The sequence below is a fragment of the Papio anubis genome, chromosome 5 (assembly GCF_008728515.1).
Source record: "Papio anubis isolate 15944 chromosome 5, Panubis1.0, whole genome shotgun sequence".
NCBI classification, from domain to species: domain Eukaryota; kingdom Metazoa; phylum Chordata; class Mammalia; order Primates; family Cercopithecidae; genus Papio; species Papio anubis.
In genome coordinates, this window is record NC_044980.1 from 148,125,054 (window position 1) to 148,138,480 (window position 13,427).

Consider the following 13,427-nt stretch of genomic DNA (forward strand, 5'->3'; position numbering starts at 1 on the left):
ATCAGATATACATTGATCTCAGTGAGCAGAAGGGTGATTAAATAGAATGGGAAGGCAGGTTTGCCTTCTGCAGTTCCCATCTTGACTTTTCCCTTTAGCTTAGTGATTTTGGGGCCCCAAGATTTATTTTCCGTTCACACTATGCATCTGTTGAGAGACATTTTAATTATCTCTAATGATTAGCAATTACAAATAAATTGGCTATGAACATTTATGTATGATGTTTTGTGTAAATATATTTTTAATTCTGCTAACTATTTAGAGGTAGAATGGTTGGGCAGTACAGTAAGTTTATGTTTAACTTTTAGGAGACTACCAAACTGATATCCAAGTGGTTGTACTATTTTACATTCCTACCAGCTGTGTTATAAGAGTTCTATTTGTTCTACATCCTCACCAATGCATGCTATTTTCAGGCTTTTTAATTTTAGCTATTATAATGGTTATAGCTATTCCAACTGCCTTGCCTGCTTTGTATTTCTGCCAAAAACAAGTGCTAGTGGCTGACTCTCTTACTATAGCAAGCTCCAAATGAATAGACTTTGGTTGTTCTCATTTGAGTAGTCTTCATCATTTATTTAGAATTTTCATTAATTATTCCAAAGTGTTTGCATTTCTGTATAAATTTTAAAATCCATTTTTCTATTTCTATGGAAACCCTGTTTAAATTTTGATTAGAAATTCATTAAAGTTATAGATTTTCAGTCTTTTTAAAAATTTTTAAATTTTTACCTTTCTTCCTTTTCTGAGACTCCTTTTATTTGTATTTCAAATGCAAATATTTTCCACATATGTACTTACAATTGTTAAATCCCTTTTGATGAACTGACCCCTTTATCATTATATAAGGACCTTATCTCTTTTTACAGTTTTTGTCTTCAAATCTACTTTGTCTGATAAGTAGATATACTGCTTTTTTCGGTTTCCATTTGCCTGAATTGTCTTTTTCTATTTCTTTATTTTTAGCCCATCTCTGTTTTAATACATGAAGTAAATTTCCTGTAGGTAGCATATAGTCGGGTCTTTTGTGTGTGTGTGTGTGTAACTTATTCAGCCTCTTCATGTCTTTTGATTAACTTATAATTTACCCCATTTCTATTCAGTGTTATTATTGATAATCAAGGACTTGCCACTGCCATTTTATTTGCTTTCTGGTTGTTTTGTTGATCCTCTCTTTCTTTTATCCATTTCTCCTGACTTCCTTTGTATAAAAGTAACTTTTTTCTGACAGTATGTTTTAATTTCTTGCTTTTTATTTTGTGTGTATTACATGTTTTTGTTTTGTGGTTAATGTGAGGCTTGCAAATAACATCTTATAATCAATTGTTTTAAACTGATGACCACTCTGATTACAAAGAATAGAAAAACAAGCAAATAAAGAGAAAACTAAACAAAAAACAAAAAACACCTCAACAATTAGGACTGAACTGTCAGGGAGGGAGGCAGTTAGCGGGCTTTAGCTCCTTTTCTGGCAGGGGTAGATATGAAACGGTTTAAAGGACTGGACCAAAGAAGAGGAAACTCTACCGGCACAGGAGCAAAGGGATCAGTTGTCCTTGTTTTTTTTTTTTTGGTCTTTTCTTCATTTGAAGATTAAGTATTGGAGCCATGGGAATAAAGTTTCAATGTCCTCGATTTTTTTTTTTTTTTTGACATTGTCATTAACAACCTGCTGGAAGAGTTGTCTTTGAATTATTTTCTGATGTGTGCCCCAAAACAAGTGAGAAGTTTAGTTGTCTTTGTACAGGTGAAAAGGGGACAGAGAAATCAACTCAGAGCCATTACATTATAAGAGTTGTCTCTTTCACAGAGTTGTCAAGGACTTTATGGTTTAAGGTGGTGACTTCAGTGAAGGAAATGGACGAGGAGGGGAATCTACCTAAGAAGGATTTTTTGAAGACAAGAATTTTGCTGTCAAAAACAACAAAGAATTTCTCTTGTCAACGGCCAACAGAAGGAAGGATACAAATGGTTTACAGTTCTTCGTAACAATGAAACCAACTTCTCATTTAGATGGGTGTCATGTCGTTTTTGGACAAGTAATCTCTAGCCAAGAAGTTGTAAGAGAGAGAAAACCACAAGACGGATGCCGCTAGCAAAGCATTTACAGAGGTACAGATACTCAGTTGTGGAGAGGTGATTCCCAAATCTAAAGTTAAGAAATAAGAAAAGAAAAGGTATAAATCATCATCATCTTCCTCCTCCTCATCTAGTGACTAAGATAGCTCAAGTGATTCTCAGTTCTCACCTGATTCCTGTGATTCCGAAAGTGCTTCTGAAGAGAAATCAAAGAAAAGGAAAAAAAAATCGGAAAAAATCCCAAAAACACAAGAAGGAAAAGAAGAAGTGAAAGAAAAGCAAGAAGAGTGCATCTAGTGAGAGTGAAGCTGAAAATCTTAAAGCACAACCCCAGTCTACTGTCTGTCCAGAAGAGAGAGTACCTGAAAATAGATTCCTAATGAGAAAAAGCCCTCCTAAAGCTGATGAAATGGAAAGGAAAAGCCAGAGAGGGAGAAAGAGAAAGAGAATGTAATCCATCTAACTCCCAGCCTGCTTCATACCAGAGATGACTTTTAGTTACTAGATCTGGCAGGAAAATTAAAGGAAGAGGATCAAGGTGTTATCAAACTCTTCCAGATCCAGATCAAGGGATTGTTTCAGCCTTAGTGAGACTCCTGCACATTGGAGGCAAGAGATGCAGAGAGCTCAAAGAATGAGGGTATCAAGTGGTGAAAGATGGATCAAAGGGGGTAAGAGTGAGCTGAGTGAAGTAAAAGAAAATCAGAGAAGTCCAGTTAGAGTAAAAGAGAGAAAAATAACTAACCACAGGAATGTATTTGAGAGTCCAAACAGAAAAAATAGAAAGGAAAATAAAGTTAAAGACTGTAAATCTAACAGCAAAGAGAGACATCAGAAGAAATTCAGAAAAAGATGATAAATATAATACAAACAAAGTAAAGGGACAAATCTAAAATTAAGAGTAAGAGCAAAGAGAAATCAAAGAGTAAAGAAGGATATTCAAAACATAATAGACATGAAGAAAAGAGGATGAGATCAAGGAGCAAAGGAAGGGATCATGAGAATGTTAAAGAAAAAGTAAAGCAGCCTGATTCTAAAGGAAAAGATCAGGAAAGGGGTAGAAGTAAAGAGAAGTCTAAACAGTTAGAATCAAAGAGTAATGAGCATGATCATAGTAAAACTAAGGAAAAGGATAGATGTACACAATCCAGGAGTAGAGAATGTGATGTAACTCAACATAAACACAGTTATAATAGCAGAACAGGAGAGCAAAGCAGAAGTAGGGACAGAAAAAGAAGAGTGAAATCGAAAGCCATGACAGAGATTGCAGCAGAAGAAAGGAGTACCATAGATACAGAGAACAGGAATACGGGAGAAGAGGATGGTCACAAAGCCGAGGGAGAAGAACACCACCAGGAAGATTAAGAAGTAAAGATAGGAGGAGAAGGAGGAGAGACCCACGGAGCTCAGAGAGAGAAGAAGGTAAAAACAGAAACCAAGAAAAATACAGAAACCAAGAAAGTAAGAGTTCACACAGAAAAGTAAGAGTTCACACAGTGAGAAAAGAATGTACCATAAAAGTCGTGATCGTAATAACCTCAAATAATAGCAGGGGGAAAAAAGGCTGATATAGATCAAAGTCCCTTCTCAAAAATAAAACAAAGCAGTCAGAACAATGAATTAAAGTCCTCCACATTGAAAAATAAGGAGGATGAGAAGATCAGATCCTCAGTGGAAAAAGAAAACCAAGAATCAAAGGGTCAAGAAATTGACTGTGTACATGAAAGAAATAAAAAATGTGATCATGAATCAAGCCCTGAAACAGATGAAGACAAAAGTGGATGAATGAGTTATATAAACTTATTTCCATTCTGTTTTGAATTTTAAGTTTGAGAGACTTGCTAGTGAATCTTCTTTATGTTGTTCCTTTTCATTGTTTTTGGGTTATTTTATGTTTGCCCCTTTTTTTAATGTGGATTTCACTGAGTTGATCTTTTGATAATCTGCAATCTGGATAATTTGTACTGCTAAAGTTTTAATAAAATTGAAATCAGAAAAAAACAAAACAAAAGACTCTACAATTTAACTCCATCCCTCTAACTTTTTGAATTCTTGTTGTCTCTATATCTATCATACAATCTAGCAATCCCACTGCTCATATATATCCAAAAGAAAGAAAACTGGGATATCAAAGAGATACTTGCACACTCATCTTTATTGCAGTACTATTCACAATAGCCAAGATATGGAATCAACCTGTATGTCCATTAACAGATGAAGGGATAAAGAAAATGTGGTACATACCCACAATGGAATATTATTGAGCCATAAAAAAAAATGAAATCCTGTCATTTGCAGCAACATGGATAGATCTGGATAACATGTTACGTGAAATAAGCAAGGCACAGAAAGACAAATATTGTGTGTTCTCACTCAAATGTGAGAGCCAAAAAGCAAACTGAACTCATGGAGATAGTGAGTAGAATGATGGTTACCAAAGGCTGGGAAAGGTAATAGGGAGAGGTGGGATAAAGAGGGAAAAGCTAATGTGTACAAAAATACACTCAAATAGAATAAGATCTAGTGTTTGGTAGCACAATTGATCTTATTATTAACAATACTTTATTGTACACTTCAAAATAACTAAAAGAGTAGGACTGAAATGTTATTAACACTAAGAAATTATAAATCCTTGAAGTGATGAATATCCTGATCATCCTGATTTGATCATTTCATATTGTATGCTTATATCAAAATATCACATGTACTCTACAAATATGTACAACTATTATGCATCCATAGTAATTAAAAAACACATCTTCTAGAGCTCTTTTGATTTGTATGTTAAATCTCTCAGTCTTCTTCCAATTCATTTTCATCTTTTTTGTCTTGTGATTTTTATCTTTTTATGTGTTTCTTCATACTCTAAATTTTTTTCGGCCACTAAATCATGTCTCAACAGTGATCTTGAACATCTTCTCCTTTAATTCATCTCCTAAATCATTTAGTTGGAAACTATTTCTTTTATTTCTGGAAAGTCCTCTTGAGGAATGAAAGTAGAAGGTAAAGGAAGTATACACAGATATCCCTAAGCTCTTATTTTTTTTCCTTTTCAAATTGTCATCTGTCTCTTCCAGCATCTATCAAAGGTTGGTTCTGTGTTTTGTTTGTTTTGATTGATCTTTCTGTCTCTGACTGCTACGCTGCTCTGAGGTGTTGTTAACCTGAAGTACATCTCCCTGCTTTCCTGTCTCCTGTACTCACTCAGCCTGAAGGGTGGGAATGCTTCACTCACCTGTTAAAATATTTTTGAGGAGCCTGAGAGATCTGGTAGACACTAGGGCCTCTGTTTATGTGTCCCCTGGGTCCACAGATCTCTGTAAGTCAAACATTCCCAAGATCCACATTTTAGTTGAAATCCTTCTCCCAAGGCTTTCTCTCTCTCTCTCTCGCTCTTTTTCCTTAAGAGAAGTAAACCTTTATTTCCTTGTTCTGATAGTAGTCTTAATATGTCTTTCCAGTACATAACAAAGAAAGCCTTCCCTTTTATTCTCCCAAAGAAGCAGTTACACTCTGGAGCTTATATATAATTTTAACAAAGGCTGATAAATTATGTGCTCCCTGGGTCTCCTGCAAATTTGCACTCAGCCACTAGAGTCCCAGCCTTTGATATAAATGAGATAAAATGATTTGAATTGAGAAGGAGAGTAGAGGAATTGCATTCAATCCACCATTTTCTTGGAATCTCCTATAGGCACGTTTCCAGATCAGTACTTAGAGAACTATTTTTTTTTTAAGTGCTGCAGAGAAACAGAGTCAGTTTTAGATTAGAATGTAACTCAGAGGTCATCTATTCCAATGCCTTCTCTGATAAGTCTATTTCCTGTAAAACATCTTCGACAAGTAGTGGTCTAGCTCTGCTTAAAGATCTCCAGGGATTCTGAGCTTGAATATTCTTTCTCAAACCGACTCCAAATCTCACTTTAGGTTCAGATTCTCTTATTTTCCCTTCTCTTAAGACCCTAGAGAAGTTACCTTCATATCTTACCCAGAGTTGGATAGCCATTTTTCTTCCTTTTTGGACATTTTCCTGCTCATTAAAATTGCTATAGTTTCAAGAGAAGAAAAAGAACATTTGTAAACAAATCAACTTACTAACTCCCCGGACTCTTTGATAAGTTTTGACAAAGGAGGAGATTGAAGTAATTTACCAAAACAAAGATTTAGATTCATATTTTCTCCTTAGATTACATTGACTCACTCTATTGTTTTTCTGTCTCTTCACTTAAAGTACTACTTTTTTTCCAACATGAAATAAGCTTTATAGTTTATTTCTGATTATGAACATGATTCAAGCTTATTGGGAAAAATGAACAATAAAAAGTATAAATAAGAAACAAACAAAACCCCCAAACTCAAAATCTCAACATTGTGAAATGACCCTTTTCCCAAATATTTCTCAGTGTGTTCGTAATTTCACATAAGTGTTACATATTACACATGTTATTTTGTAATCTCCCCTTTTGTTTAACAAAATGCCATGAGTTTAGAGCCATACAGTTTTTAGTGGCTACTTAAAATTCCTTCGTATGAATGAACTATGATTTATTTACTGAGTAATTTAATTAATGGTGGCCATGTTTAGTTGTTTTCAGGTTGTTCATTTATTCTATCTGAACACAACAATGCTTCTCCAAGCTTTTCTGTGCACGTCTGATTATCCCCTTAAATTACTAACACTGAGAATCAACAGGCCAGAGAGCATACCCACTTGAAATGTTCATGCATACTGCCAAACTTTCCTTTAGAAAGGTAGTACATGTCCACCAAAAGTGCCAGCACTGGGCATTGTCCATCTATTTCAGCCTAGTCAATCAGATGACTGAAAAATTATCTGTATTTTCTTTAGTCTTAATTTTTTTTCTAATTATTATAGTTTTTGAATTATTCTAGATGAAGTTTAGAAGAGCTTTATTTTATGGAAAATTTTTTATAGGAGGTAGTACAATATAATATTGTCTTATGGGTTATTTCATTTTATTTATATAAGTCTAATAACCTTCTTTAAAATTGTATTTCTTGATATTTATATATGCTATAGTTGTTATTGTGAATAGATGCTTTTCCCACTATATGTAATGTTCCCTTGGTGAGACAAAATATATCTTTCTTATAATTCTAAAAAGTAATATGTGCATTGGTAGAAATTATGGAAAATATGTTAAAAGCATGATGAAGAAGAAAACCACTTAGAGAAAAAAATCATTGTCATTATTTTGGTGTCTTTTATTCTGGTGTAATTTTATTCCTTTCTTACATATCTACACATAATGTTATTTTCTTTTAAACTTTGCATTATAGTATAAAAGTTTTTCTCTCAATTTCATTAACTTTTTGCAGACATATGTAATTTCTATAATATTTATTAAATAAATGTTAGTCATGGCATAAATTTTATATTCTTCCAGTGTTCAATAGATAAATCTTATTTCTTGACATTAAAGACCATGTTTTGTATTTCTTTTTTTATTGATCTTAATGCACCTAATGCCAAAATAGACACATAATAAGAACCATAAATTGTAGCTTATAGTGAAAAAGAGATTTTTGACTCTGTCCTCTGTTTCAGCAATAATAGGCTGTATTGTCTCTAACAAGTTATCTCTCCTCTCTGGGCCTTAATTTTCTTATTTGTAAAATAGCAAGTTGGATAATTTCTTCTTCTTTTCCTCTTTTTCACCGTTAGCATCAGTGTTCATATTTATTGAGTATTTAAAACATGTAGTCATTGTGTTAAGTGCATTACTTGCATAATCTTATCAACTGTAAGCTGTACAGATGAGGAGAATGATGCCTGGGAAGTCTACAGTCACACAGCTAATGTATGGTAGGCATGAAACATGAATTTATCTGTCTTCTAAGGTCATACTTCTAACCACTATAGACTGTTATGATTGCCAAGGTCCCTTCTGATGTTAATGGTTTGAAAGTTATGGCCCTAAATTAGATTTTGATATGACTTTTGAACTTTAGCCTGTTTATGTAGTTGACAGAAATGGACCAGAAGTAAATAACAATGTCTAAACTCTAATCTTGGTTTACTATTGCTATTGTCAAGCAATACTTATTTTATTATCAGAGTTTACTCTGCGGATAGCAGCAATCATTTGGGAGGGCTACAGGATTCTTTCAGAGAATCCATGAGGTAGAGTAAATTGCCTCATGAGATCCCTGTGGCTATTGTTTCAACCACAAGGTGTAAGGAAGGAAAAACTATTTCTCTACACATTTAGGTTTTCATAACTGGGGTCAGATAATTAAACTCACAAAAGAACAATTAACAAGAAAAAACACATATTTTATTGATGCTAATATTTTTAATTTTAGGTACATGAGGGCTTCACAGAAAAGAAGTGAAAAATCCAAAGAGGCAGTTGTCCTCTGGGGCTCATATACAATTTTAACAAAGGGTGATAAATTGTGGAGAAGAGACTAGACAAAGGAAAGGGGTTTGGACTTCTGGAGTCAATAAATTGTGGGAAGGTGAGTAGAACATATATGGAGGAAACTAATGGTAGATCAGAGTTCTTTAGCAACATTTCTTGATATAGACTTATTTTGGCACTCCTCTTTCTGATATGGGAAAGAAGGGACACCTGTTTCACAAGGAAAATTTATGCCCTGCTTTTAGGCAGATGGGGAAGGACAGAGAGCTCTTCCTATGTCTGATTTGGCCCAGTTGCTTCCAGCTCAAAATAATTATTATGTCAAAGTGGCATATTATGGGATGATATATACTAATCCCCTTTTAAGGGAACATGGAATCCTAGTATCTAAATGTATCAAAGAACTTTAATGTTTATTCCATCCAACTTTCTACCTGATCTTTGAATTCTCTCCACAACTAATCACCTCTCTACCTCTTTTGTTTGTTTTCTGTATGTTCTTAGAACTTTCCTCTGTATGTTTTTCTTTATTGTTGTTCTCTTTTACTTTTTTACTTTCCTCATTGTGTTCACCCTTCTTTTCTCTTTAATGTATATCAAATGCACTAAAAACATCTTTTGACCTCTTAGTTGGTTGTCTTTTAAGCCCTTGGAGAAAATGGTTGATATCACTTATCTTTCTATTGTTTTGCTGTCAAACAGCTCTGCCTGGGAGCCCAGCTACATTTTACAATATTAATGATGTGCTGTAAGAACCTAACATAACATTTTATAACCCTATAACAAATCTTATTATCAGATGACAATGAGGTACAGTACATTAAATATTCATCATCCTTGGTTTACTTTAAAACTTTAAAGGGGATAAGGCACAGAGGCTGCTTCAGACTAATTACTGTTCTAAATATATAGCTTGGTTTTCAATATTTAATGGGGACCTCATAAAACCATGATTGAAAACAATGCAGTGTATCAATCAGATGCCCTGCTGACATGCACCATGAAAAAATACCCTGTTATTTTATAGACAGTGCTGTTATATTTCTGCAGTAGTGGCAGCCTTGTCTTAGAAGGTACACAATTGTTCTCCCAGTAGTCAGCTAGGACCCCTCATATTACTCAACTTGAAGGTTTTACTTCTGTTCGCTGGCAGTCTAGATAGTAAAAGGCAGAGCTTCTGCCTTCAGCATCGATGAACTCCTTTTGCCAGCATACTTAAGCTCTTATATGACTTGATATTGCTAAGTAGGACATTACCTTAGAGGCTGTGTTGTGGGAGAAGAGAAAGAAAAGACAATACCATAATCATCACTGTCCAACATTACCAGTTATTGATTGTAGAGATCAGGTATGGCATAGGAGAAACATAAGAGCCTTGGTTCAAGTCTTAGTTCTAATATTCAATTACTGTGTTCCCTCAAGGATGTTGTCTGATTACTCTTTGGGGTAAGATGGACAAACATAAACATCTTGTCATAAAGTAGGAGTCTAGTCAATCCTCTGACCACACTCAGCTACAATTCTCAAAGTCTCTAACCACTGAGAGAGAGAGAGAAGAAGAAGTAGGAAAACTCTTTTGAGCAGTTACAGTCAGGGATTGAATCTTCTGGGTTTTCCCAAAATCTCAAATCTTGAGCTGGTTTTAAGGTGTTTGTAGACTCAGAGTGTTCCCTGTGTATAGGGCATAACAAAACAATTCTTTAAATACTAAAATTGTTTAGTATTTAACTGAACATTCAAGCATATGAGAACATTAGCCTCCATAAATAAAAATCAGCAGAGAAAGCATACAAAATTCCACAAAGACTTCAGATATTGATATTAGCAGAGACAGATCTGGAAACAACATTGATAATTATGTTTAAAGAAATGTAACGCAAAATGAAGTTATTTGTAAGAAATAAGATATTGTAGGAAGTGATTTAGTAGATTTGAAAATGAACCAAATGAAATATGTAGACATAATTCATTTTGGGACTAACAAAAAGTTTTTTGAAATGAAATGACTGAACTTGAAAACCTAGTGATGGGGTTAATAGCAGACTTGATATGGCTAATAATAGAATTGATTAATTGAAAGATTGGACAGAGAAAATTATCTATAGTGTAACATAGTAAAAAGAGATGAAAAACACAGAAGGAAAGGTAAGAGACATAGATACAATGAGAAAGCTTAACCTATATTTAATTGAAATTTTAAAAAGTGAAGCAACAGAAAATAGGAGTGGGGGAAAATATCATAAAGAATAATGGGGACTGGGTGTGATGGCTCACACCTGTAATCCCAGCACTTTGGGAGGCTGAGGTGGGTGGATCAGTTGAGGTCAGGAGTTTGAACCAGCCTGACCAACGTGGTGAAACCTCATCTCTACTAAAAATACAAAAATTAGCCTGGCATGGTGGTGCACATGTAATCCCAGCTACGTGGGTGGCCGAGGCATGAGAATCACTTGATTCCAGGAGGCGGCGGTTGCAGTGAGCTGAGATCACGCCACCGTTCTCCAGCCTGGGTGACGGAGTGAGATTCTATCTCAATAACAACAACAACAAAATGAGTGGTTTTAAAATTGGTTCATATTCTTTAGTATTTCTCTTTTTACTGGATGGAGCCTAATTTACCTCTTTTTTGAGTATAGACAAGATTTAGTGATTTGCTTCTAATGAGTAGAATGTGGTATCAATGTTACTATGTCCAAAGCTACATCATTAAAAGAATATCTTTTGCCTACTCTGTCTCTCTTCTGGAATACTTGCTCTGTGGGAAGCCAGTCATCATCTTGTGAGGACACCGTGCTGTGTGGAGAGGCTCATCTGAAGAGAAATGGAGACTTTCTACCAACAGCCAGTACCACCTTGCCAGCCATGTGAATTACTCATTGTGGATCCTCCAATGCCAGTCAATCATTCAGTGTTGACTGAATACAGACTCAGCTGATGTGTGAAAGCAGCCTTATGTGAGCTCCTGAGCAAAAGCTGCTCAGCCAGATCACTCCCAGATTTCCTTTCCACAGAAACTGTGAGATATAATAAATGTTTATTGTCTTAGCGGCTAATTGGTGAATTTTGTATGCACTAATAGATAGCTAACAGAGAATGATTCAGAATTTTTAAGCACTGACGTTAGGTATTAGTCAATAAATTCAAGATACCCAAAACAGTTCAAGAAGGGTAAATAGAAAGAGGCAAACTGTAGTGAAAATGGAGAAAATGGAAGAGAGAAATCTTTGAAGAAACCAGAGAAAATAAATGGCTTTCAAAGGGAGTGACTGCTAAACTAGAGGTGAGCAAGCTTTCTTTAAAAAGGACCAAAAAGTAGTTGCTTTGTGCTCTGAAGGTCATGTGGTCTTCGTTACAAATACTGAACTCTCCCATGATAGTGTGAGGACAGCCATAGCCAATATGGAAATGAACGGGCATAGATGCTGTACAGTAAAACTTCGCTGAAGTAGGCTGTAGGCTGGATTTGGCCAGGCGTATAATTTGCTGACCCCTGTCTAGAATGAAAGCCAATGTCTCAACAATAAAACAGAAGCTAGAAGCCAGAGGATCTTCCATGTGATAAAGGAAAGTAATTGTTAATCCAATATTTTATGTTAAAATATCTCTTAAGAATAAAGGTAACATTAAACACTTTTTTTTTTTTTCCACACAAGCAAAAGTGGAGGTAGTTTGCTACCATCAGGTCCTCACAAAAGGAAGCTCTAATGAAGAAACTTCAAGTAGAAGGAAAGTGGTCGCTGGTGGAAAGTCTGAGATGCAAGAAAAAAAAATAAAGAAGCGATATTAAAATTAAATTAATAAAATAGTTATATCTTGTGAAATTAAAATATATAGAAATAATTGCATAAGAAATGCATATAAGCTAAGATGCTGGTAAATAAGTTACTTGAATTGTCTGTAAGGAAGAATAATGTCTGATATTATATTTTAAAGTTGAGGATTCATATTGTAATTTCTAATGTGCCCATTTCAAAAAGAGGCCACAGATATAATCTCCAAAACTGGTAGAGGTTAGGAACAATGAAATAATAACAGCTACTCTAAAAGAAGATAAAAATGGAGAGAAAGAAGAACCTAAACAGAAATAGAAAGTTCAAAATGAGGCGATTGATTTCAAACCTAAATATATCATTAACTACCTGTGTGTAAGTGGACAAAAACTCCAGTTATTAGAAACCAATTATCAGATAGGATTTTTTTTTATAAAAATGTACTTTATAATGTTTATATGAGAGAGATCTAAAACATTAGAATATAGAAAAAAGGGGATGAAGATGGATATACTGTGCTACTATTAATCAAAAGAAAACTGATGTGGTGACATTAATATCAGACAAAGTAGAATCTAAGATATGAAAGCATTATTAGAGATAAAGTAACTTTACAATGGTAAAAGATCTCATTCAACAGAAAGATATATTTGTGGGCTAGGTGCGGTGGCTCATATTTATAATCCGAGTGCTTTGGGAGGCCGAGGTTGGAGGGTTGCTTCAGGCCAGGCATTCTAGACTAACCTGGGCAACATAGCAAGACTTGTCTCCTAAATTTTCTGTTTTTTTATAAATGAGCTAGGCATGGTAATAGACATCTGTAGTCCTAGCTACCTGGGAGCCTGAGGTGGGAGGGCCTCTTAAGCCCAGGAGTTTGAGGATGCAGTGAGTTTCCATCAGGCCACTGAACTCCAGCCTGGATGACAGAATGAAGCCTTGTCTCTAAGAAGAAAGATATATTTGTGTGCTGCTAATATGCCTCTAAAAAGCTAAAACAGAAAATTACAGACTCCAAGGAGAAATGTGCAAATCTGCAATGTAAAAAATTTTAACAAACATCTCTTCATAATTGATGGAAGAAATGGACCAAAAAACCAGAAAAATAGAGTTCAATTGAAGTATGCAATAAACAGCAAATCCAAAGAAAGTAGAAAGAAGAAAATGGAAGTTAATAAAATTGAAAACACACAGA

General features: G+C 34.8%; 1 pseudogene; it reads left to right on the forward strand.

Moving 5' to 3' along the window:
* The first annotated feature begins 722 nt into the window (after positions 1-722).
* On the forward strand, positions 723-4,321 carry LOC101009528 (annotated as a pseudogene).
* Positions 4,322-13,427: the final 9,106 nt, after the last annotated feature.